At 43.8% G+C, this 27,285-nt stretch overlaps 2 long non-coding RNA genes across 2 annotated transcripts; both read right to left on the bottom strand.

The window, feature by feature from the left end:
- Window positions 1–272: 272 nt before the first annotated feature.
- On the bottom strand, window positions 273–26,932 carry LOC127527206 (uncharacterized). The gene is made up of 2 exons (XR_007934514.1): window positions 26,771–26,932; window positions 273–480 (listed from the first exon to the last, which is right to left on the bottom strand). It is a non-coding gene; the product is annotated as an uncharacterized LOC127527206 (long non-coding RNA).
- Window positions 4,010–4,541, bottom strand: LOC114669671 (uncharacterized). Its single transcript, XR_003719099.2, has 2 exons — window positions 4,486–4,541; window positions 4,010–4,253 (listed from the first exon to the last, which is right to left on the bottom strand). It is a non-coding gene; the product is annotated as an uncharacterized LOC114669671 (long non-coding RNA).
- Window positions 26,933–27,285: the final 353 nt, after the last annotated feature.

Below are 27,285 nucleotides of genomic sequence, written 5' to 3'. Positions count from 1 at the left end.
CACTATATAAAGTAAAAAGGTTTAACACACAAAGACACCACAAACAAACTGTAACACCAGTATGGACCCCCAAAGATGAGCCGAAAACTGGGAGTCATCTGATGATGGTGATTACTTTTAAAGGCGCTATATACAGTGCATCCAGAAAGTATTCACAGTGCATCACTTTTTCCACATTTTGTTATGTCACAGCCTTATTCCAAAATGGATTAAATTCATTTTTTTCCTCAGAATTCTACACACAACACCCCATAATGACAACGTGAAAAAAGTTTACTTGAGGTTTTTGCAAATTTATTAAAAATAAAAACACTGAGAAAGCACATGTACATAAGTATTCACAGCCTTTGTCATGAAGCTCCAAATTGAGCTCAGGTCCATCCTGTTTCTCCTGATCATCCTTGAGATGTTTCTGCAGCTTCATTGGAGTCCACCTGTGGTAAACTCAGTTGACTGGACATGATTTGGAAAGGCACACACCTGTCTATATAAGGTCCCACAGTTGACAGTTCATGTCAGAGCACAAACTAAGCATGAAGTCAAAGGAATTGTCTGTAGACCTCCGAGACAGGATTGTCTCGAGGCACAAATCTGGGGAAGGTTACAGAAAAATTTCTGCTGCTTTGAAGGTCCCAATGAGCACAGTGGCCTCCATCATCCGTAACTGGAAGAAGTTCGAAACCACCAGGACTCTTCCTAGAGCTGGCCCGGCCATCTAAACTGAGCGATCGGGGGAGAAGGGCCTTAGTCAGGGAGGTGACCGAGAACCTGATGATCACTCTATCAGAGCTCCAGAGGTCCTCTGTGGAGAGAGGAGAACCTTCCAGAAGGACAACCATCTCTGCAGCAATCTACCAATCAGGCCTGTATGGTAGAGTGGCCAGACGGAAGCCATTCCTTAGTAAAAGGCACATGGCAGCCCGCCTGGAGTTTTTCAAAAGGCACCTGAAGGACTCTCAGACCGTGAGAAAGAAAATTCTCTGGTCTGATGAGACAAAGATTGAACTCTTTGGTGTGAATGCCAGGCATCACGTTTGGAGGAAACCAGGCACCGCTCATCACCAGGCCAATACCATCACTACAGTGAAGCATGATGGTGGCAGCATCATGCTGTGAGGATGGGAGACTAGTCAGGATAAAGGGAAAGATGACTGCAGCAATGTACAGAGACATCCTGGATGAAAACCTGCTCCAGAGCGCTCTTGACCTCAGACTGGGGCGACGGTTCATCTTTCAGCAGGACAACAACTCTAAGCACACAGTCAAGATATCAAAGGAGTGGCTTCAGGACAACTCTGTGAATGTCCTTGAGTGGCCCAGCCAGAGCCCAGACTTGAATCCGATTGAACATCTCTGGAGAGATCTTAAAATGGCTGTGCACCGACGCTTCCCATCCAACCTGATGGAGCTTGAGAGGTGCTGCAAAGAGGAATGGGCGAAACTGGCCAAGGATAGGTGTGCCAAGCTTGTGGCATCATATTCAACAAGACTTGAGGCTGGAATTGCTGCCAAAGGAGCATCGACAAAGTATTGAGCAAAGACTGTGAATACTTATGGACATGGGATTTCTCAGTTTTTTTATTTTTAATAAATTTGCAAAAATCTCAAGTAAACTTTTTTCATGTTGTCATTATGGGGTGTTGTGTGTAGAATTCTGAGGAAAAAAATGAATTGAATCCATTTTGGAATAAGGCTGTAGCATAACAAAAGGTGGAAAAAGTGATGCGCTGGGAATACTTTCTGGATGCACTGTATCTAACTCTATATATTTCTAGTATCAGAATGTAGTTTAAGTTAATTTGTTTTGGTTTCAATAGATGTATTTCATATTTTCGATTCTTTTTTTTTTTTTCCACATCTTCATGCCCCCCTTTTTGTTACTTTGAGCCCCCCTAGGGGGGCCCGCCCCACAGTTTCAGAACCACTGCTCTAAAGAGACACACATGAAGGATTCCAGGCTTCATCTCAGGTCTCACAAACTTCTAGCAAAACAGGAAGCAATTTCAGACCTTTAATTGTATGGCTTGTGAGTCTGCAATGTTAAGTTCTTATATCGTTAGATATATATATATGTATATATAGAGAGAGAGAGAGAGAGATTTTGACCTTTCCAAGGATATCATCCAAATGATTTGAAGCCTAAAACAGATCATTTTCAGTCTGTCACATTTGTGTTTTATTAAACCAGAGAGTGCCTGATGACTCCACAGAGGTGTACATGCAAACAAGTCAGATGTTGATCTGCTGGCTCCTTTGTGTTTTGCGTTGTGATTTGACAGCTGGCAGTTCAGTCTGGCCGGGACGTCCCTCAACTAAGAGGCGGAGCCTTTTTAGGACATTACATACCCCAGGACGCTAGATGGTAGCTCCCCTGGACAGAAATGGTTCCCAGGATTCCCGCAGGGCAGCATGGGACATGGAGTCAAGTTCTTCACCAGGGGGAGCTCACCAAGAACCCGGGGACTATTATGGTGACGCTAACCCGGAAGTACTTAGGAGTCACGAGGTCGGAAACCCGCAGTACTTCCAGGACACCTGAAGAAGGCATTTGATCCGGAGACGGAATACTTCCGGGTCAAGTACTATAAAAGGACTGTGGGAAACCCCAGCAACTGGAGCTGGAGTTGGGAGTGCGACAGAGCTGCTGGGTGGAGTGGAAGATTGGTTCATCCACCCATCCATTTTCCAACCCGCTGAATCCGAACACAGGGTCACGGGGGTCTGCTGGAGCCAATCCCAGCCAACACAGGGCACAAGGCAGGAACCAATCCCGGGCAGGGTGCCAACCCACCGCAGGACACACACAAACACACCCACACACCAAGCACACACTAGGGCCAATTTAGAATCGCCAATCCACCTAACCTGCATGTCTTTGGACTGTGGGAGGAAACCGGAGCGTCTGGAGGAAACCCACGCAGACACGGGGAGAACATGCAAACTCCACGCAGAGAGGGCCCGGGAAGCGAACCCAGGTCCTCAGATCTCCCAACTGTGAGGCAGCAGCGCTACCCACTGCACCACCGTGCTGCCCCAGATTGGTTCATTGTTATTGATTATTATAGTTGTTGTTGATTTTATTATTGAGTATAGTGGAGGTGCTTGGTGCACACTTTTGTAATAATAAAATTATTGGACTTTTATCTGGTGTTTTGGCATATTGTCTGCGGGTTTGGAGGTGCGACAGCACCCCCTACTGTCACAGCATCTTATTGCTAATAAGGAGCCATTAAAACACAGTGAATGGGGTTTGTTTATGACTGAAATAAGCGGGTCTGGCTCCATGCTCCCTCTTCTGATTTGAGAGCCTCTTGAACCCGACACCGTCGGTAATGTAACCAGACGAGCTGCGCAATGCACTATAAAAAAAAATTCTGTAAAAAAACGGTAATCTACTGGCAGCTGTGGTTGCCAGCATTGCACTGTTAAAATACAGTGGGTTACTGTTATTAAAATTAACAGCAAGATGCTGTTTTTTTTAGCTACAGCATACAAATGTTATTTAGCAGTATATAGCTGTTAATTTACATTTTAATCACAACCCAATTATTCTAAATTGCAAATGCTATTATACCCTGCATTTTATATTTGTGTAAAACAAAATAAATAAGGCCAACTTATTGTTTTAGTCCTTCTTTATTTCCATTTAACATTATATTAATTGGTCCTGCGGTGGGTTGGCACCCTGCCCGGGATTGGTTCCTGCCTTGTGCCTGTGTTGGCTGGGGTTGGCTCAGCAGACCCCCGTGACCCTGTGTTCGGATTCAGCGGGTTGGACAATGGATGGATGGATGGATTATATTAATTGTTAAGCTGTTTGTTGTGCCAAAAAATGTGAAAAATGCAAGCCATCATATTTTCGAGTGCATAAACTATGGTGCAACAAATAAGCACCCATAACATGGAGAAATACAAAGATGGCTTAAGAAAACACAATTTCGAAATGCCTCAAGTTGACATAAAATAATAAACAAGCTTCAGGGACAAAAAAAAAAAAAAACACAATATATATAAGTAAAATAAATCAACAAAAGGCTTTATCAAACACCAGTCCTTTCTGGATATAAACCACTGTAAAACAAAAAACATTTTAAATAAAGTGCCACTCAAAGTCCATCAATCTTTTTAAAAGATTTGACACGTTCAGATTGACTGTCATGGTCTTCTTTTGAACAGTTTTCCCAGTCTTTTTAGATGTCACTTTTCCTTTTGCAGCCTTGGTCCCTTTTTCCGGATTTATTCCAACAAATCATCTGAAAAATAATAAGGGAAGACTTTCTGTGATCAATGTCTTAAAACTTTAATAATAAAACAAGATTTAAAAGATTTACACAGTAGTGTAACAGCTTGTTATTTAATACATTAGCTAATGTTATGAAGTGTTACCAAACTTACAGCTTAAACCTTTAAAGACCCAGAAACTTTAACTTTACTTTTTAAAAATACTATTATTACCATATTATTGAAAGACAAAAATAAATTTACCTTTGAAGGAATTCCAGTGTGGACGCTGCTTCTTCTTGATATTGCAGGTTGAAGATAGATAGATAGATAGATAGATAGATAGATAGATAGATAGATAGATAGATAGATAGATAGATAGATAGATAGATAGATAGATAGATAGATAGATAGATAGATAGATAGATAGATAGATAGATAGATAGATACTTTATTAATCCCAATGGGAAATTCACATTCTTCAGCAGCAGCATACTGATACAATAAATAATATTAAATTAAAGAATGATAAAGTGGTAGGAGTGATCAATAAATAAAAATAGAAAAATAAAAGTAGAAAAGTACACATACACATACAGTCATACACGGAGCTGCGAAGATGTAATACAGTGAAAACAAAGCAGCAAGTCCAGAGAGAAAGGTTGGTTGCACCCCCTCGCAGATTATTCTGCCCTCCAAGCTGATCACCCATTGTTTCATCCACTGCCCTTGAGTATCACTTGGACCTTAAAGGAGTGTACAGATTAGGTTTGTAAACTATTAGCCTTGGAGAGCTAACATAGAAAAGGCAGTGAGAAAATTATGCAAGCCCTGACAAAATCATATAATATTCATATCTTCCAAGACAACAAACCTTGCAGTTTCAATATTTTAGCCAACAAGCCACTAAGGTTATGATATGCAAACTAAACAGCACAAACTCATTCAGGCATCACATAAAATATTTTCTTCAGTTTAAAAAAAGTACACTTTAATCAAACTTTTTTTATACAGTGGCCAGAATGAGGCACATAAAGATGGATGTTCTCCTAATGGTAAAAAGTTGTGCCAGCCAGCCTAGAGTGTGATCCTTGTTTAGTGAACATGCAGACATGTCATATTTCATATACTTACCAAGCAGGATCAATCGAGGAGTCACAGGTAGGTTACCAGTCTTCTCAAGGTCAGCAGGAGTGGCAGACATCTATTGGTAAAGACAAGAATTAGAAATTAACATCTCCAAAAAACATATGTGCTAATAATATTCGACAATGTACCTATTAAAACAAGAATAGCTTATCCAAATGTATACTTCTTAACTTATTTACCTTTTTGTTAATATTGACACAAAATACATTTTTCAACATTTAATATCTGTTTGTCTATACAGTGCACAGAATAAGAGTCAAAATGGAAGACTTCCAGATGCACAGTAAAAAAAAAAAAAAAAAAGATTCTTTTGGTTGTTCACTCAGTTATATGGAATTAGATTGCTGTAAGACAATAAATTATCAAAGCCCTATATATTAACTTAATGGTGCCTTCGTAGTTTCAAGGTAACCATTTTCTTGCACTGTGTAGACAAACAGAAAGTTTCTTTATTAGAATATCCTAATTTGTAGTCAAACGAGTCCTAGAAGAATGACAAAACATATTTGATTGAACCATTCCTACACATGTGTTCATAGTAAGAACTAATAATAATGTATATAAAGAAAAACTTACATTTTTTTGAAGAATAAACCCATCTTGATTCTCTGCAATGTGAGCCATTAGGAGATGAACAATGAGATGAGCTGAATCAATGGCTTCCTTCTTGGAAAGAACTGCCTTAACTTCTGAGTTAGTTGGCCTGGTTTTAAAAAACTCTACAATGCTCCTCCCACACTCTTCGACAGAAAGTTACAGATTTTTAGTCAAATGAACAGTTTGAATAAAAGGGAACTCTTACCTGTTAGCAACACGATGGCAGTTTTAATGTAGTATGGAAGTTGCGCGGCTCTGTGTCGCGCCAGATTTTTGAATTTCAAACACGTTGTTTTCTGTGTGTAGCCACCCAGCTACGACGACGGTCTCTGTTTTAATTCATCCGTTACCCACATGTTTTTATAACGTTATTTTTAGAAATACTTTGCATGAGTTTTACTAAGTATTGCTTTGTCTGATTAAAACATTATAAAAAAACTCCACTGTAATATTTTTAAAGATATGACAAACATAGATAAAGGTGCAAACTACCTCGTGGTGATAATACACGTCGCACAAATCGAAAAATATGATATAATACCGTTAAATAACAGTGTTCGACCACTAACCTGAAGTGAACAAGTCTTCCCACAATGCACTGTAAAAAAACGGCAACCTACTGATATTTCATGAAAACAGCATTTTGCTGTTAAATTTCTATGTAAACTGCGGTGGGTTGGCACCCTGCCCAGGATTGGTTCCTGCCTTGTGCCCTGTGTTGGCTGGGATTGGCTCCAGCAGACCCCCGTGACCCTGTGTTCGGATTCAGCGGGTTGGAAAATGGATGGATGGATTTCTATGTAAATTTACAGAATTTTTTTACAGTGTGAGGACAAATCAAACTGAGCAAGGATTTCGTGCAAAGGGTGCAACAGTGCTTTTATCAATCCAGAAATCAAAAGCAGTGTCCAAAGGGAAAGTGCCGTGATTCAAAGTTTAATAAAGAAATGATCCATAAAATGACAAGTGGAGGTTAAAAATCCAAAATAAATCATTAAATTGAGGTTAAAATCATCAGACTGGAAACAGACCGCTTTTAAAAATCCCTGCACCTTCTTCATTTTGCTGGTGGCTCCCCTGCTTCTCCCATACGGGCCCTGCAACAGGGGAGTCGCCGTCCCCTGGCTACGTGCAGCCGTCTCGCCAGACCAAGACTCGGGTTCTCCAATGACCTGGGCGCTCACGTTGGGACGGTCACTCCCAAGCTCTCCTGGTCAAGCCATCTTCGATCCTGGTCACTCCTGCTCCTCTTAAAAACTCAGGAGTGACCCAATCCATCTGCCCCAAGAGTGCCGGCCAAACACCCCGCCAGGGCTCTCTTCCCAACTGCCTGACATTGCTACAGCGAGCCTTCACTCGCTCGCTCCTGCTCCGGTTCTCTGCACTCTTCTTCTTCTTCTCTAACCTCCATTCCTTTTCTCTGATTCTTATTTTATTTACTTTTATTTCTCTCACGCTCCGCACTTGCGTTTCTGTTTTTATAATGGGGCACATGTCTGGTGATTAGCCGCTCCCGGTATCAATTACAGACTTGGACGATTCCTTGCCTGAGCACCTAAGCGAGAAAACGCGCTGCATCGCCCCCGGGAACTGACTGGTCCGTCCACACTACCACGCCCCCTCCTTATGGCAAAAAGCCATGGAGCTCACTTTACAGTAGGGTGGGGCACCCTAACAAGCAAGACCCTCCAGGACCAACACTGCCCACCCCTGTCCCAGCGGGTGAATCTACAGTGACCAGACGTCCCGGTTTACCCGGGACAGTCCCTATTTTTGGATCACCCGTCCCGGCGTCCCAGAAAGATGGAAATGTTAACATTTCTCAATTTATTGTATATGCGTCATTTAATGCCCGAAAGAGACACAGCCTGATGCAAAGATTTCACAAGACGGTTATTACTCGTGCATGGATACAATGGGCTGTACACGATTAAAAGTCACACATGCAAAATATACAACTTATAAAATGTTGACAGTAAATACCTATGCAGTAAACTGTAATAAATGCATTAATGTAGTAAGGATAAGAAAAGCATACATATTACTGAAATACAGTAACACTTACCTCAAACTTCAACACTAGGTAGAAAAAGTTGCGTAATTTTGGTCTGTGCATGCGTAGTATCAGTGAGTAGATCATTTCGATTGGTAGGATGTTTCGTTAGAACACCTGCCTGTGGCGTTTTCCGACAAAATCCGTACTTTTCCCTAGAGGCCTAGACCCCATTCAGCCTTTCTGATTCCAAATCATACTTTCTACCCATCATGACGTCAGACGGTTAGTCGACCTTCTTCTGAGTCTGACGCCTGCTGGTGGCCATTGTTTGCAGTATGGAAACGCACGGAAGGCGAGAAGGCGGAAGCGGACGCATCGTCTGATGGTATCGGGCCGGCCGTGCCTTGTGATACGACACGTTTTGGCTATGCTACACTCTGAGCCAGGAATTATTCCTGCTCTCAGCCTGATATAAGAGCTGATGCCTGATTCAGTCATTCATTCGTCAATACGGCATTCGAGGTGAGCCTTTTTCACTGAAGTTAAAGCTTAAACTTAAAAGAGTTAAACTTGCCAATTTATTTTGTACGACAAAATTGAAAGTGCTGACAAAGTTTATTTTGTTTACTTTAATTTTAGCTCTTTATTCTTTAAGTAAGTACTGCCGTACACAATTTACTGTATAGTCTCATGTCTGCAGACTGTACCCTCTGTAAATTTCGTCGTAGTTGTGAATGTAATAATATTAATTTATATATTAACTAGTCATTTAGCCCGTTACAATAACAAGAACAGTAGCGCATAAACATTAGTAGGAACAGCCTATATTAATTGGCAAGGGACTTTGACCTCATTCTTTTTGTTGGTCGTATTTTTCTTTCTTTCTGCCTTTCTTTTGTTGATGTTTACTTGCTGAGCTGACCGTTCTTCGTGGGCTGCCGCCATGTATTGTGTGTCTTTAATTTTCTGTGACAGTAATACTCTCTTGTACGGCTCTATTCAATAAGGGCGCGCACAAAAAGGAGAGCTTCAAAAGGGCGACCTCAATTGAACGCGGCGAATAAAGGCGTTCGTAGATAATTTAGTTCAAATGGCCCTGAAATATGTGAAGAGCAACAAAGGTGCAGATCTTTATTTACGCGCGCCTTTATTCGCTGCGCCCAATTGAGGTCGCCTTTTTGTGCGCGCCCTTATTGAAGGATACCGTCTTGTACGTCCGCTGGCTTGTACGTCCGTAATATACCTTTAATTTTCTCTGGCGGTAATACAGGCGTGCGCGTCGGTAATATGCCTTTAATCTCCTCTGACAGTAATACTGGTAATATTCGTCACTGTATTGTGTACCTTTAATTTCCTCTCACTGGTTTGTATACTGGTTTGTATTTCCATAAAACGCCTCTAACTTTCTCTGACAGTAATATCGCGCATAGCACCGTGCCCCGCGCATGCGCACTTCACCAGAAGACACCCACACACGGACACCTGGACGCACATAGGGATTTTATATATATATAGATAATGAATGAATAGATGTTCAAAAGTGCATTGGTTTTGTGAATGACACATTTCCTGACAAGATAAATGACAATGAACTGTTTGATGAGATATCCAATATCCAAAGATACAGTATGTCACTGCAGAAAAACTTAATGAATGGGGTACAGCAGAATTACCAATACAGAAACGATGGATGAAAATCTTTCAGCACTTTGTCAACCATTATGTTCCATGTAATAATATGAAACTCATGGCAGAATTTGCATTATGTCTTCCAGGGACAAATGCTCCCACTGAAACAGTCTTTTCTCAGATTAACAACATGTGGACACCAGAAAAATCGCAACTTAAAGTCGACACATTGTAACATATGCTGGTTGTGAAATGCAATTTCAGTTATTCATGTGACAAGTTTTATGACCTGTTATTACAAAATCCTGATGTCCTGAGAGCTATCCACTCATCTCAGAAATATTAGTGTTTCATGATTATGAAAGTTACTCATTGAAAAGCTGTTTTTCCTTTATAAACATTGAAAAAGTGTCATGTTCAATTTCAGAAAGTATTAATAAATTATTCACAAAACATTTCTGGCACTTCTCTACTTTCACTGCGATTCCTGATTAACAACGTAAGGTTTCGGTACGTCCATAACATACACTATACTATATAATGTACACTAATGAGTTTGTTATTTGCTCTTCAGGAAAGCGTGTCTTTCAGTCAGTTTTCACGAACTGTTTTTGGCAAGATCTAGCCTGTAATTTCACGAAAAATAGCATACAATGGTATAGAACCCTACTTTAAAAATGGGTATACGTTTGTGGTTTAACAATATGATTGTTTCAAATGGAATAAACTCGTACAGAATAAGAGGAAACACGAAAATAGGCATTTCCATTATTAAAGTCTATCTGGCTTCTGGAGGGCTCTGCCCCCCAGACCCCCCGCCTGGTGTCCCAGATTGCCCCCAGAAAAATCTGGTCACTGTAGTGGAGCGAGCTGCCCACCTCCATCCATCCAGTGTGTGTTTAAGGTGTTTGAAGACTCTCTCTTGTTCTGTGAACTTCTGTCTAACTGAATTTATCTTCAGTGAATTGAACTTCCTTGTGATGCTCCTTTTTGTCACCTTGTCCTGTTTACACGTGTAGCCCTTTAAAGCGCAAGTTATGAGGTGTTAATAGCAATGGTCCATCCATCCATCCATTATCCAACCCGCTGAATATGAACACAGGGTCACAGGGGTCTGCTGGAGCCAATCCCAGCCAACACAGGGCACAAGGCAGGAAACAATCCCGGGCAGGGTGCCAACCCACCGCAGGACACTCACAAACACCAAGCACACACGAGGGCCAATTTAGAATCGCCAATCCACCTAACCTGCATGTCTTTGGACTGTGGGAGGAAACCGGAGCACCCGGAGAAAACCCACGCAGACACGGGGAGAACATGCAAACTCCACGCAGGGAGGACCTGGGAAGCGAACCCAGGTCCCCAGATCTCCCAACTGCGAGGCAGCAGCGCTACCCACTGCGCCACCGTGCCGCCTAATAGCAATGGTGTAATATAAATTTGATTAATACCATTAAATTTATTGTACATGTTAGTTATGTAATTATTATATTTCTTAAGGTTTTAAATGTAAAAAGTAAATGCTGGTATTTATGTTAAATTATTTTATTGGTTTGGAAAGCAGTAAAGGGTGGGGGTGAGATGTCAGAAGAGAGACGCGAAAGGCGGAGCGGAAAAAGAAAGAGATAACTGGGCTTTTGCGCTGAAAGCGAGGATTGAAACGCGGTCCATGGAATTAACAGTCGGGAGGGAACACGTGAACGTGTGGGCGGTTGGACAGACTGGTCGAGAATGCCAAACCGGTGAGCTAAGGAGGACTGTCCATGAAAGGCTGAACACGGAAGGCGTTGGGCATTGGAGTTCTTTTCCAATATCGGACATCGTCACAGCTGACCAACTATAGCTGAAAAATTAATACTTGCTACGAAAGTGGACGCACTTCGGCTGGAAATGAGGATAACGAGACCCTTCTGCTCTATTACAGCATAAGAAGCCGTCACTGAGTAACGTCGCAGTCACCTTCAAGTAACAGGCCTGCAACGATTATCTGTGGTACCTTTAACATGACTTTTGTTGGTTCCATTTATTTAGTTTGCCGGCTTAGGTTTTATAAGGGGATTGTATTTGTTTGTTGATAATTTGTGCAATTAAAGAAAGGACTGCTGTTTAACACTGAAATAGATTTTTGGAGTATTTAAGTTTATACTTTTGTGTGGATGTGTTAAATGTATATATGTAAATAGTTAATATATTTAAACTAAGCCATTCAGCTGTGGTGGGTTTTTTCTATGGCTGGCTAAGCCATATCGGTGGGGGGGGGGGGGGGGGGGGGGGGGGGCAGGAAAATCACATTGGCTATTTGGGGTCTATTAACTTTAACCTTCTGTACACAATTCGTTAACTAAATGACATTAGTAACCCAAGGTTTGTTACTTAAACTAGTCGTGCTGAGAACGCTAAGGTAAAAGGTTATATTTAAAGTTAGTTAAGAAGAAAACTGAACTCGAGTTAGCACCCTCCGTAAGGGCAGAGGGGTGCTACACACGTGTCCCCAATCAGTTCCCAGCTAGTTTTCCTCTTTCGTAAGTCATTTTAATAATTCATTCGCTACATTTATATAGCGCTTTTCTCAGTACTCAAAGCGCTTTCCACACAGGGAGGGACCGGGAAGCGAACCCACAATCTTCCACAGTCTCCTTCCCAGCAGCACTACCACTGCGCCACCTGTGAGGACAATTTAGATAAAAGCACCTGCTAAGCAAAAAAAATGTAAATGTAAAAATCACGACTTTGTGTGTGTAAAACACAGATGGACCCCCCAAAAAGAATCCTCACAGGTGGCACAGTGGTAGTGCTGCTGCTTTGCTGGTTCCTCCCTGTGTGGATAGCGCTTTGAGTACTGAGAAAAGCACTATATAAATGTAATGAATTATTATTATTATTATTATTAAGACCCCAGACCCCACACACAGAAGCCAGCAAGCTGAGAAAGCATCTTATTTTGAAAGGTGCTATATCAGAAAGAAAGGTGACATGTAAAAAAACTAATTTAAAGGATGTCACTGTGTTCTGTTAAGTTTATTTCATGGTATCTGATTTTATTCATATGAACCGAAACCAGACACGTTTAGGTAAGACAGAGCTGACAGAAATAGACGTGCGTCTCTCACATAACACACGAGGCAAGCTGGCGGACAGATTCACTAGGGCTAGCAATATGACGAGAAGTGAAGTACCAAACAAGTCTTCGCTGCCCAGGCAGGATATTCAGGGACAGAAGGTGTGGGCAGCGACCCAAAAAGTCCGTTTCTGGTTCTGTTTTTTGTGAGCGATGAACCAGCAAACCTGAATGTACCCATGTTGGGAGCTATCATGATGGGGTTTCAGATTCTCTAACTGTAAGAATGCTTACACAGTGCCCACGACAGCAGGGCTCACCTACGGATGGAAGGCATGGCTCCTGCCCGTGCCCAGGACAACATGCTTCCCCACACTCTGTCAAGCGCTGATTGCAGGAAACCCCGACTGGATCATGCTTTGTATTATGTGCTTGTGCGTGTTAAGCAGAGGTGGCCTTAGGGGTGTGCAGGGGTGGTGGGGGGCTGACTAACCCCACGGGGTCCGGTTACGTCAAACGCTGTTACCGCAATGTGTGGACTGTATTTAATTAATGTTAACAGACACCGGATTTTCTCATTACAGTATTCAGCTAAATATTTGCAAGATAACATGCGGACTTTATGAAAATATAACTATCATCTATTAAAGTGCAATTCATAATTCATGACAATACCACGCCAGTGTGAAATGCGATGCGGTGTCCTGCGGAAATGAGCAGGGCCTCTTCTAGAAAAGCAAGTCTACTCTGAGTCTCCATATGGAGGATGTCGAAGTCATAACTCACGTTGATGTCATGTCAGCCGGTTATGTTTTTGTGCATTCATATTCAGACATGTTTATGGCCTACAAATAAAATGTGAGTTTCAGTGTTTCGACAGGAGGTGTGAAATTAACAACGAGGTATCCTCACGAAATCCATCCATCCATCCATTTTCCAACCCGCTGAATCCGAACACAGGGTCACGGGGGGTCTGCTGAAGCCAATCCCAGCCAACACAGGGCACAAGGCAGGAACCAATCCCGGGCAGGGTGCCAACCCACCGCAGGACACACACAAACACACCCACACACCAAGCACACACCAGGGCCAATTTAGAATCGCCAATCCATCTAACCTGCATGTCTTTGGACTGTGGGAGGAAACCCACGCAGACACGGGGAGAACATGCAAACTCCACGCAGGGAGGACCCGGGAAGTGAACCCAGGTCCCCAGGTGTTCCAACTGCGAGGCAGCAGCGCCACCGTGCCGCCCCCTCACGAAATCTCTTACCGGTTTCCAGGTTCAGAGACGAAAATCCACTTTTCTTGCCCTCCGATTGGAAAAGTCGTTGATGACATCTTCGTAGTCTAATCTGGATCTGCAGTGTCTTTTTTCTATAGATGGGAGAAGCCAAACCAGCGACTAATGCACTATACCTATTTTAGGAAGGGATTATACTGGCGACCCTTTTCGGGTGATGAAGGTGGACTAGGGAATGTTTGTCAAAGACGTACATGGATGGAATTTGACCCTGAAGAGGGATTTTAAAAGGGTTCCTCTTAGAAGCATCTCAAATAGAATATAACTTGATAAATCTGCTCAAACGGGACACGTGGACCTCCACATAGGGGGCCCCCTTAGGTGCGGGGCCTGGGGCAGTCACCCGACTTCCCACCCTCAAATGCCGCTCTTGGAGATATCTTAATGTAAATTGTTGGGTTAGTAATGGCTGCAATCTCTACCGAGCCTCTTCTCAGGGGGCATGCGCCCCCTGCTGGATACAAGACCACCAACTAGGCAGGCAGTGTGGCGCAGAGGTTAAGGCTTTAGACTTCAAACCCTGAGGTTATGGGTTCAAATGCCACTGCGATGGTGCAGGTCCACTCCAGGCGCCGTCTTCACATTTGGGAGCCTCTCAAACCCAACACCGTTGATACTTATGACTGAATGAGCTGACACTCCATGGTGATTTGACCCCATCTAAGGGGATGGTATGAAAAGTGCTCTGTGCCTTTTATTAAAAAAAAATCAAAACAAAACCAAAACAGTGTCCACAGTGCGTGCTTCAAAACATCCATAAATAAATAATAATCCATAAAAACAAGTGGATAGTGGGCAATAAAAACAGAAATCCATTAAAAGCAGTGGTTAAAAATGCAGTCGGTAGCCCCTTCAGATCCCAACCCACCTCCTTCTTTGTAGTCTTCCCGGCTCATCATCATCATCATCATCATCATCATATTTTTTTTTTTTAAATTTCCCTTCCATCCCCAACGCCCCAACTTCTCTATTTATATATGGGGATGTAGCACAGGTGTGGCGATTAGCAACTCCCGGCATCTAATTACGGACACGGACGCTTCTTCACCTGTGCTATTAAGTACGGAAGCACCCACACCGCATTGAGACCAGGAACCACCCCAGCCACACTACCACGCCCCCTCCGTTTTATTATTATTTATTTTTAAAGGCAGTGAGCCGCGGACCTCACTTTACCACATCCGCCACTTGCACTGTGACATTCTAAGATGTTGTAAGTCACTTTAGCTAAATAAATGTTGAACTTTAATTGTCACCATCTCGTTACAGACTTGACCCGTGAGAGGTGCTCTACATAAATTAGGATTTTTGGGATAAAATACAGACAGACTGCTGACCCCAAGATCCTAAACTCCCAAAGTCACAACCACAGAAGCCCCCAAAGTGACATCATACCCGGCTATGCTGCGTACTGTAAAAGATGCTAAATAAAACAATAACTGGAGTGAAGCCCTGATAATGTGGGTAAAGGCTAACATGCAGACCTCCAAAGTGAATCTCGCCGTCTGACAGTCAGAAGAACTAGCAAGCTAAAGGCCTCGCTAAGAGATTCTCACCTAAAGGTGCTGTCTGTGCACTGTGTGTAAAACCGAAAGTCTGGATGTTCCACACCCTTTGAGCTGTCAGGACCAGACTTTGTCAAGTGACTTCTTGTGAAGCCCCCAACCCCAACAAGTGAAATGAGGGGTCCCAGGAACTCCAACAGCCACCCCATAGGGACAGATGGATATCCAGTGGGTTGTGGCCTGCAGGGGGCTTCCCAAATCTGACACACAGACATAGGACAGGACCATAAAATACTTTTCAAATGTTTCCCACAGCACAGTACCCAAGTAGAATACAGCACAGCAATGCAGCACTCTTTCTCTGTCTTTGTCTCTCATTCTGCCTCCACTCCTCCTCCAGCAAGCTTTACCTTCTCCCTCCAGACTCTGGCTCTTGGAGCAGTGGCAGTTGGCTCCTTTTATATAATCCCAGGGAGTATTTCTAGTGCCCCGTAGGATTGATCTGAAAGCACTTCCGGGTAAGGTGGGAGCCCGATGATGTTGGGCTCAAGTGTGCCTATAGTACCCCCTGGTGGCATCCATGGAACCCAACAGGGTTGAGCCACCAAACCCTAACTCCCAGTATGCCCTGTGGGAATCCAAAGTGCTGTAGAAAACCCAGGGGGGCTGCCACTTAGTGGGGTCCTTCCACTTCGGAGGTGTCCCTCATGTACACCATACGATACAGTTTATTTTTGTATAGCCCAAAATCACACAAGAAGTGCCACAATGGGCTTTAACAGGCCCTGCCTCTTGACAGCCCCCCAGCCTTGACTCTCTAAGAAGACAAGAAAAAACTCCCAAAAAAACCTTGTAGGGAAAAATGAAAGAAACATCAGGAAAGGCAGTTCAAAGAGAGACCCCTTTCCAGGTAGGTTCAAAAGAAGGGGGTCAATACAATACAATACACAGAACAGAATGAATCCTCAATACAGTATAAAAATAAAAATTTTAGAAGTGCAGAGCAGAATTTAACAGTAGATGATATCCCATAATAAGATTTGGATTTGTTTAGAATCCTGTAGACCTCATCCATCAAGCTGCCTCCCCCATTTGGCCATTCCACGGCGCTGGGCCAGCCAATCAGATGAAAGGACCCCTGTTTCTCATGATTCCTGCGATCCTCCATCAGGGATGACTTTACCTTAGGCAGGCAAAACAACTTGGCAGGTGGGCCATGGACACCAAGTGCCACATTTGAGTACCGAGAAGAGAAACAGCATAGGTGAGGGTTAGTATCCAATTCTAACTATCATGTTACTTATGTTTTAGTGCTAATGACTGACAACAGAGATGCAGTCTGTACAATTAATCAGCAGCTCTAGTCAGGGTGTGCTAATCTGAAGTCGTGAGTCTTCAGCCGGGATTTAAAAACTGAAACTGAATGGGGCATCTCTTTTATAGTAGCAGGCAGACCACTCCACAGTTTAGGGGCCCTGTAACTAAAAGCTCGACCTAAAAGCTTTTATTAATCCTTGGAATCATAAGCAGACCGGCATCTTGATCTTAATGTGCGCTTAGGTTTGTAAGTCATGAGAAGTTCAGACAAGTAAGCTGGACCTCAGCCATTTAATGCTTTATATGTTAAAAGGAGGATTTTGAAATCTGCCCTAAACTTAACCGGGAGCGAGTGTAAGGACTTGAGGACTGGGGTTATGGTTTGTATTTTCTTGTTCTTGTAATAATTCTTACAGCCGCATTTTGGATTAACTGGAGGATGTATAAACAGTTTGAACATCCAGTGAACACCGCATTGCAATAGTCAATCCTACTAGAGATAAATGCATGAATTATTTTCTCAGAATCCTGTTTATTTAGAAAGTGCCTTAATTTGTTAACATTAAGATGGAAGAAACCTGATTTGGACAACTTTGTAATATGCGCTTTAAATGACCTGCTAGAGTCAAAGATAACTCCGAGATTCAGTGATGATTCAGTGAAATTAATTGGGATTCCAACTGAGTTAAATGATGACAAAATATTATTGTGATCAGCATCATTCCCTCCAACAATTAACATCTCTGTTTTATCTGTATTTAAAGACAAGTAGTTCTCATTCATCCATTCCTTTAATTTACTAACACAACTAATTAAAGACAACATTGGTGGTGGTGTTGTCATTTCAGTGGCCATATTGTATTGGGCAGAAATTCATTTGGCTATAAACAGCCCAAGGAACTCACTTGACAAAATTTTGTGGTTGGTGATAATCTCTTCTGGTTCGTCCTGCTTCCACTTCAAAACCGGTCCTGGCCACACGCAGCCGACTCGGCATTTCTCGATTCCTATTCGTCTTCTTCCATGTCATGCACTATACTGGCCTGCTTAGCGTAATACATCCAACAAGTACTCGAGGTGCTGCCACAACGGTAAAGTAGCTTTACCACCTTTGCGGGAGCCACCTGTGTCTTTACAACAGCTTCTTACACAGCAACCATCAGAAACTAAAAATGATCTGAGATTTGAGAATACAACTCTTCTCTAGCATTTGCTTCCATGGGTACACAGATAACTCAACCTCCTGGCCACGAACATATGCTATTTTAAAATACACGGGCTAACACGTCTACTTCTCCAGGAAGTACACTTACAAAATAAAGCAAACTCTGCATGCAGCGAAAATGTACTTCTCCAGCTCTATTCCATGCTCAGAACCATCAACCCCTTCGCTAAATCATACAAACACATGCATGAAATCGCTCAGTCCAATCCAACAGCATCTGTACGAATGGTTTTCAAGGAAAACCCTAGGCAGGATTTACGACGATACAATGGCCCGACATGTCACACCGATGTTGCAGCAATTTTCGTCAGAGAAGATGGCGAACAGCCTGCCAAAAGGGACATTTGCATCTATCCCATTGGCAACTCCTGTAACCTGATTTCCACGCTCAATATGAATTGCGATCCTATGGTTTACCCACTTTTATTCCCTTATGAAGACATTGGCTGGCACAAAAATTTACAACATGTTCCCGATAAAAGAACCGCCAAGCGAATAAGGCTTACTCAATGCCAATTTTACGCGTACAGATTAGCAATGAGGAATACATTTAGTATTTTGCACTCCAGTGGCAAACTATTCCAACAGTACGTCATAGATGCGTATGTTAAAACAGAGGGCGCGCGTCTCAACTATCTCAGAGTACATCAACCAGATCTGCGCGTCAAACTATCAGACGCACTGCAAGCAAACGCTGAAAATAATGTACGTGTAGGCAAAATGATCATATTACCATCCACATTTCCAGGAAGTCCAAGATACATGCAACAAATCTGGCCACAGCATCCTGATATAGTACGTAAATTCGGAAAGCCTGATTGATTTATTTATCACTTTCACATTTAATCCTGCTTGGCCAGAAATTCTACATGCACTGTCGGATACCCAAAGACCAGAGCACAGATATTGTAGTACGAGTCTTTTGGACTAAGCTGCAGGAATAACTTAGAGACCTTCTACAACAACATCTTTTTGGGGTTGTTATTACACCGCCGTATGCTACGGCGTGTGTCGGCTAGTAATAATTGAGCAGTTTGATGGGAGTTATTTTTAGGACAGCAGTATTTCACCGGAAAGCAGCAGATGCCTCTTCGGTTTTGTAAATATCACACATAAGGTGTGAGGTGTTTGCTGAAACCAGAAGAGCAGTGTGCTTTATGAAGGACTCATCTGCCAGTCCTCGTGTATCTGCTGGCTTCCTTTCTCATTAAATTTTAGATGTAGAAGGTGTGTGTTGCTATGTCAGAGGCTATGTGGTAATGACCTCACGCGGCCTAATGCTGTGGTTGTGAATAAAATGATTCATCAATCTGAAGAAAGTCTTTACCGGAAGTTTCTAGAACACCAACATTTTAGCGGAATGCCACCTCAAAGTTTGCAAAGGCCACCCATGCCACTCAACAGGCTGTTAGGTGTTTGCTAATATTAGAAGTGACTCTCTCGGAGGTCCCAGGTGGACGTACTCCCCTTGCCCACTTTCCCCCCCTTTGGTTGTTCGGGGAACACATCCAAATGACTTCTTCAGTCCCGGCTCCTGTGTGTGGAGGTCTGCAGGTTTTTCTGCTGCGATTGCCCCTTAGAGTTCACCCCGTGATTGGCCCATCAGTGGTGAGTGTCTGTGCCACTTTGGGTTTGAATGGGCCATGTGGCAGAGTGCATAAGTTCTTAAATATTTTATAAGTCTTTAGTGAGACAAAGCAAGTATACACCGTAATACCAGACAGTGTTTTAGGAGGCAGCTTTTACTTCAATGACGATGTCACACCAACAAAAGAGAAAATGAGCCAAAAAGAAAGGTTTGGGGTAGCCATCCCGTATATTGTAGGTTGTTCTGGTCAAGAAAAAGAAAACGAGGTTATGGAGTTCAAGACGGAACTGATTTGCAGGATGCCAAAATGGCGGTTTTATGGTCAGGCAGAGGAAGTGAGGTCATCAGGCCCGGAACCAGGACTAATGTCATCGGGGGGCCAGGCGGAATTTCCCGTAACTGGTCAGCAGGGGAAAGAGGAAAAGGGTTAGTGCCCTTCGTCACCCTCCTGGTCTGGCATGGAATGACCCTCCTTCGAGCCCTTTAGCTGTCTCCCATGTGCACACGTGTGACAACGAGAACGTTGGGGCGCTGATGTCTACCGAACCATTTATGGTGGAGGGGAATGGACTCCGGCGTCAAACCGATTTAACAAGGGTGACTGTCCTTGGATTTACATGAGCATACAAACCATCCATTGCAGGAAGGCCATGAACTGCTTAAACAAGGCAACTGGGGGGCGAGTTGTCCCTGAGCTACTCCATTCATAAATGGCCACAGGATGGGACAGGTAAACTCATTCTGTTGGTCTGAAGAAGGGCCATTTAGGATTGGTTTTGAATCGGAGGCCATTAAACGAGAGACCATTCAGTCCATCAAGCCTGTCTGTCTAGCTAATAGCTAAGCTGTCACAGAACCTCATCCTGATTCTTCTTAAAGGTTGTCAAGGCTTCTGCTTTAACTCCATGTCTTGGTAGTTTGTTCCAGAGTTCCACAACTCTTTGTGTAATTTCCATTCTGTGCCATGACATCCTACTGGTTCGTCTAAAGTTGGTCACCCTGTCTTTACCACTCTGTAATCACCATCTGGCCATGAGAAGAACTCCATCATGGAGACGACGCTATCATGGCAGCCATATTGAGACAGGCATGAGGCCTTTTTCGATAATCTATTCAAAGGCCATGAGGTTGTAGCGGTCTGGTGCTGCTCAGATTCATACCGTCGATTAGTGATGATTTATTTATTTTTTCGGTGGGGATTCCAGGAATGCACCCAGCCTCGGCCCGACCCACACACACTCCGAGTCACGTAGCAAACAAATTAAATGGAAAATCAAATACAAACAACAAAAATTGGACAACCTTCCCCTTCCCCTTCAAGTCAAGTTGGGGAGCCTGCACTGGTACAGTGTGTTGCCGCATCCACTACACACCAAAACAACTCAGGATCCCGGTTGGCAACCCCCCCAGGCAGACACGCGGTCCAGTCCCACCCTCCGGAAATGACCCTCTATCTGCCGCAGCCAGGTGTTACGTGGGCGACCCCTTGGCCTGGTCCAGCCACTTGGGTCCCCAGGATCTTACGAGCTGGATCACCCACGGGAAAACGTGCCACATGGCCGTTGTGCCGTAACTGACGCTCCCTCACAATGCAAGTAATGTGCCTCATTCGGGACTCTGTGACCAACACAAAGTCAAACCAACGGTACTCAAGGATTTTCTGGAGAGACACAGTAACAAAGGAGTCCAGTCTTCGTCTCGGGTCACTGGATAGCATCCATGTCTCGCAAACATATAGCAAGACAGGAAGCACCAGGACTCTAAAGACGTGGACCTTCGTCCTTTTGCATAGATATCAGGAGCGCCACACACCCCTTTCCAGAGACCTCATGACCTCCCCATGCTCTCCCAATCCTTCTACTGACTTCATAGGAAGAGTCACCAGAGTCACATGAATGTCACTGCTGAGGTAACGAGGTCAACACTCTCTTCGCAAACAGACACACTGCTGATGGCCGTGCCCAAGAGGTCATTAAAGGCCTGGATGTTGGTTTTTATCAGGACACTCGCAAGCCCAGACACTCAGACTCTCGAGTGCCCCGATCAGAGCCTCCATTGACTCTGTGAAGATCACAGCATCGTCAGCAAAGTCAAGATCAGTGAATCTCTCTTCACCAATAGACACCCCACAGCTGCTGGACCCCACAACCTTACCCAAAACCCAGTCCATATAAGCATTGAACAGAATAGGAGCAGAACACACCACTGACGAACCCCAGAATCAACTGGGGGAAAAACGCAGAGGTCCTGCCTCCACTCTGCACAGCACTCGCAGTCTCATGTACGGTTAGGCCCATAAATATTTGGACAGAGACACCTTTTTTCTCATTTTGGTTCTGTACATTACCACAATGAATTTTAAATGAAGCAACTCGGATGCAGTTGAAGTGCAGACTTTCAGCTTTAATTCAATGGGGTGAACAAAACGATTGCATAAAAATGTGAGGCAACTAAAGCATTTTTTAACACAAGCCCTTCATTTCAGGGGCTGAAAAGTAATTGGACAATTGACCCAAAGGCTATTTCATGGGCAGTTGTGGGCAAGTCCATCGTTATGTCCTTATCAATTAAGCAGATAAAAGGCCTGGAGTTGATTTGAGGTGCGGTGCTTGCATGTGGAAGATTTTGCCGTGAACAGACAACATGCGGTCAAAGGAGCTCTCCATGCATGTGAAAGAAGCCATCCTTAAGCTGCGAAAACAGAAAAAACCCATCTGAGAAATTGCTACAATATTACAAGTGGCAAAATCGACAGTTTGGTACATCCTGAGAAAGAAAGCAAGCACTGGTGAACTCAGCAACGCAAAAAGACCTGGATGTCCACGGAAGACAACAGTGGTGGATGATCACAGAATCATTTCCATGGTGAAGAGAAACCCATTCACAACAGCCAACCAAGTGAACAACACTCTCCAGGGTGTCGGCGTATCGATCTCCAAGTCTACCATAAAGAGAAGACTGCATGAAAGTAAATACAGAGGGTGCACTGCAAGGTGCAAGCCACTCATAAGCCTCAAGAACAGAAAGGCGAGATTGGACTTTGCTAAAGAACATCTAAAAAAGCCAGCACAGTTCTGGAAAAAAATTCTTTGGACAGATGAAACCAAGATCAACCTCTACCAGAATGATGGCAAGAAAAAAGTATGGAGAAGGCGTGAAACAGCTCATTATCCAAAGCATAGCACATCATCTGTTAAACACGGTGGAGGCAGTGTGATGGCTGCCAGTGGCACTGGGACACTCGTGTTTATTGATGATGTGACACAGGACAGAAGCAGCCGAATGAATTCTGAGGTGTTCAGAGACATACTGTCTGCTCAAATCCAGCTCAATGCAGTCAAACTGATTCATGATACAGAAGGACAATGACCCAAAACATACAGCCAAAGCAACCCAGGAGTTTATTAAAGCAAAGAAGTGGAAAATTCTTGAATGGCCAAGTCAGTCACCTGATCTTAACCCAACTGAGCAGGCAGTTCACTTGTTGAAGACTAAACTTCAGACAGAAAGGCCCACAAACAAACAGCAACTGAAAGCCGCTGCAGTAATAGCCTGGCAGAGCATTAAAAAGGAGGACACCCAGCATCTGGTGATGTCCATGAGTTCAAGACTTCAGGCTGTCATTGCCAGCAAAGGGTTTTCAACCAAGTATTAGAAATGAACATTTGATTTACAGTTATTTAATTTGTCCAATTACTTTTGAGCCCCCGAAATGAAGGGATTGTGTTAACAAAATGCTTTAGTTGCCTCACATTTTTATGCAATCGTTTTGTTCACCCCACTGAATTAAAGCTGAAAGTCTGCACTTCATCTGCATCGGAGTTGTTTCATTTAAAATTCATTGTGGTAATGTACAGAACCAAAATTAGACAAAAGTTGTCTGTCCAAATATTTATGGACCTAACTGTACAGGCCGGCCATGATATCCAGCAACCTTGAGGGGATCCCGCTAACCCTCAGGATGTCCCACAAGGCAGCTCGATCAACTGAGTCGAACGCTTTGTGAAAATCGACAAAGGCTTGAAAGAAACTCTGCCGATATTCGTGTTTGCGCTCCATGAGAACCCTCAGTGCCAGGATGCGGTCGATGGTACACTTCTTAGACGTAAAACCAGATTGTTCCAGTCGTTGGTAGGTGAGCAAGTGATCACAGATTTGACGATGACCCTAGCAAGGACCTCACCCGGCACAGAGAACAGTGTTATCCCCCTGTAGTTGCCACAATCCAGTGCGATCGCCCTTCCCTTTCCAGACAGGGATGACAAGTCCCATTTTCCAGTCATTTGGGATGATGCCAGTCTCCCAAATGGAAGCAAAGATTTCTTGCAATGCCAGGAGGACAGCCTTACCACCAGCCTGGAGAAGTTCACCTCAGATACCACAGATCCCTGCACACACACACACACAACCATGTCCTTATCACAGTTCCAATGTGGCAGAAACGGGTGGATTGGCACGGTGTAAAGATGACGATGACGATCCCGGGAACAGCTGGCGTAATATATGAATCAATCCATTGTACCAAAGGCGCTATATAGGCACCTGACCTGACACAGATGGACACTGAGGCACATATAAAACAAAGACTTCACCCGTGGGCGCACATCTTCCCCATGACCCACAGCTAATACCCAGTCCCAAACACCACAAAAGGCCCACAACACAGTTTTCTCTCTTTTACCACCACTCCTCCTCAAGCTTAGTCCTCCTACTCCTCCCAACTGGCCCTCAAGTGGTGGTGGCTGGCCCCTTTTATATCCCATCCGGAAGTGTTGCAGGTGTTTGACCACCTGGTCCCAATTGCACTTCCGGGTGGGCCTGAAGACTTGTCCAGCCTGGCTGTTGAATCCAGACAGCCCCCCCTAGCGGCCACCCTGGGTCCCAACCAGGCTGTGGAGAACTCCATCTCCCCGTCGGCCAGGAAGGCTGCCACCAAGCATCCCAGGGGAGGTATTGAGCTGCCCATGTTTGTTCCCCCGGAACATAAGCAGCAGGGGCGTCCCGGCCGGGTATGGGACCTGACCGTTCATCACACCATCCTACCAGTAGTCCTGAGCAGCCAGGGGTGAGATTTGCGGGAGCGCTCCCTCCGAAGACGCACAACGACTCATCCACCGCTATTCACCCGACAGGCGGGCACAAGACAGCCCATTTATCCTAGCGGGGAAATGATCCTGGGTGCCAATGACTTTACAGCGGTTACTTTGGATGGGACACACAGGTTTCACAGAAACCCAGAGCTCTATCTCTCTCTTGCTGCTCTGCCAGCCCTTTTCAAGTTTCCCAAGGGCCCTTCTTATCCCCAGCAGCACCCTGTGCCCGTTTCAGACATTTAATGAGGGCAATCCCCTTTGGGGCTTCTGGGAAATGGAGTCCTTCCAGCAGTAGCACTGCTCCATGGTAGCAAATGAAGATGGACTGAAGACAAGGTGAAGACGTGAGATGCACGGCTACATCAGCAGTAATGGTGTGTGTTTTCCAACATTCACACTGGAATGTGCTTCCTGAACATTTTTGAGCATTTTGATCTATAATGCATACTTAAATGTAAAACTTAACCCCTGTCCTTTGTTTTATTTCCTGGGCTTACAGATCTGGAAGGGAAGGTGGGAAGAAGCGGTGAAGTAGCTGACCACCAAGTGGTGACTCTATGGAATCTAAGACATTTTATTAAGGTTTACACAATAAAGGGGACAATGGGGTCACTCTAGGGACTCAACGTGACAAAATGGGCTGTTAATGGGTTTGATAACTCGTCAGCATTTGCATCTCGATGGCTCCTTACTTCAAGGATTCCAATTCATGTGTTCCTTCACAGGGCTTCAAAGACACTTTTCCAAATGAATAACTGAAGAAGCAGCTCCTCTCGTTCTCAGCTTGGGATCACACATCTCTCCAGGTCTTAATGTCTCCGTTCATCTTCTCTAGTGGCAGCTTCTTCTCACCTTTTTAATCCTTTCATCTGCCCTGGCTTTGCTCCTTCCTTCTTCTCCGCTATTTGTTACCCGCTGTTGTGATGTGAGATTTTACATATAACTTGATAGATATTTTGTATGTCTTTATTTGTAATTTAGGCAAAGCAATGTAATTTAGTGTTACTTTGGTGAGAAGGCATTCGTGTTTGCCCCTTTTACGACTGAGTTTCTTTGAATTTTACGACAGCGTTGGTGTGAGGGTGTGCTTTAAACCAGTTTGGCGAGTGTTTCTTTGCTAAAGTCTTTCAACTCCCACAAGAAAGCCATAAACACATATGGTATTGGGGGTGGCAGGTTTTAAGATGTTGTATTCCCCCACTGGTCTGGGTTTTGGCTGTTTGGAATTGGCTTGTGTCAGATGCTTTTAAGTATCATGATGTCCTATTGGCTATAGGGGTTGGACAGAGAATTTATAAATCTGCTTGTTCAACCACATTATCTCTCTCTCTTGCTAACCTGTGATGATGTAGAAGTATCTCTCTTACCAACCAACATATGATGAAGAAGTATCTGTCTTGCTAACCTGTGATGATGAAGACAACACAATGAAGAGCACAGCTCAGCAGCCATTTTGAAGAGACATGTGGCTGGAAGCTGAGCACCAATGATGCCTTAACTAGAGACATTTAAGTAACTACAAGTCTGTGTGCCGCCTGAACTACATACAGGGTATCACCATTTAATCAGGTTGTATGGTTGCCAATATTCAAATATACTTTGCATTTTGTTATTATTTATGAATATTATCAGTAATACATTATCGTATGTGTAACTTAACTTCTGCTTGTCTTTTTACTACATCTAATTGCCTGAGGTTATAGATATAGAACGGAAGGTGGGGATAAGTTATATACAATAATACAGTGCATCCGGAAAGTCTTCACAGCACATTACTTTTTCCACATTTTGTTATGTTACAGCCTTATTCCAAAATGGATTAAATTCATTTTTCCCTCAGAATTCTACACACAACACCCCATAATGACAACATGAAAAAAGTTTACTTGAGGTTTTTGCAAATTTATTAAAAATAAAAAAATTGAGAAAGCACATGTACATAAGTATTCACAGCCTTTGTCATGAAGCTCCAAATTGAGCTCAGGTCCATCCTGTTTCCCCTGATCATCCTTGAGATGTTTCTGCAGCTTCATTGGAGTCCACCTGTGGTAAATTCAGTTGACTGGACCTGATTTGGAAAGGCACACACCTGTCTATAGAAGGTCCCACAGTTGACAGTTCATGTCAGAGCACAAACCAAGCATGAAGTCAAAGAAACTGTCTGTAGACCTCCGAGACAGGATTGTCTCGAGGCACAAATCTGGGGAAGGTTACAGAAAAATTTATGCTGCTTTGAAGGTCCCAATGAGCACAGTGGCCTCCATCATCCGTAAGTGGAAGAAGTTCGAAACCACCAGGACTCTTCCTAGAGCTGGCTGGCCACCTAAACTGAGCGATCAGGGGAGAAGGGCCTTAGTCAGGGAGGTGACCAAGAACCCGATGGTCACTCTGTCAGAGCTCCAGAGGTCCTCTGTGGAGAGAGGAGAACCTTCTAGAAGGACAATCATCTCTGCAGCAATCCACCAATCAGGCCTGTATGGTAGAGTGGACAGACAGAAGTCACTCCTTAGTAAAAGGCACATGGCAGCCCGCCTAGAGTTTGCCAAAAGGCACCTGAAGGACTCTCAGACCATGAGAAAGAAAATTCTCTGGTCTGATGAGACA

Source organism: Erpetoichthys calabaricus, chromosome 3, assembly GCF_900747795.2.
Source record: "Erpetoichthys calabaricus chromosome 3, fErpCal1.3, whole genome shotgun sequence".
NCBI lineage: Eukaryota > Metazoa > Chordata > Cladistia > Polypteriformes > Polypteridae > Erpetoichthys > Erpetoichthys calabaricus.
The sequence above is the reverse complement of the archived record's forward strand: the minus strand, read 5'-3'. Positions and strand labels throughout refer to the sequence as shown.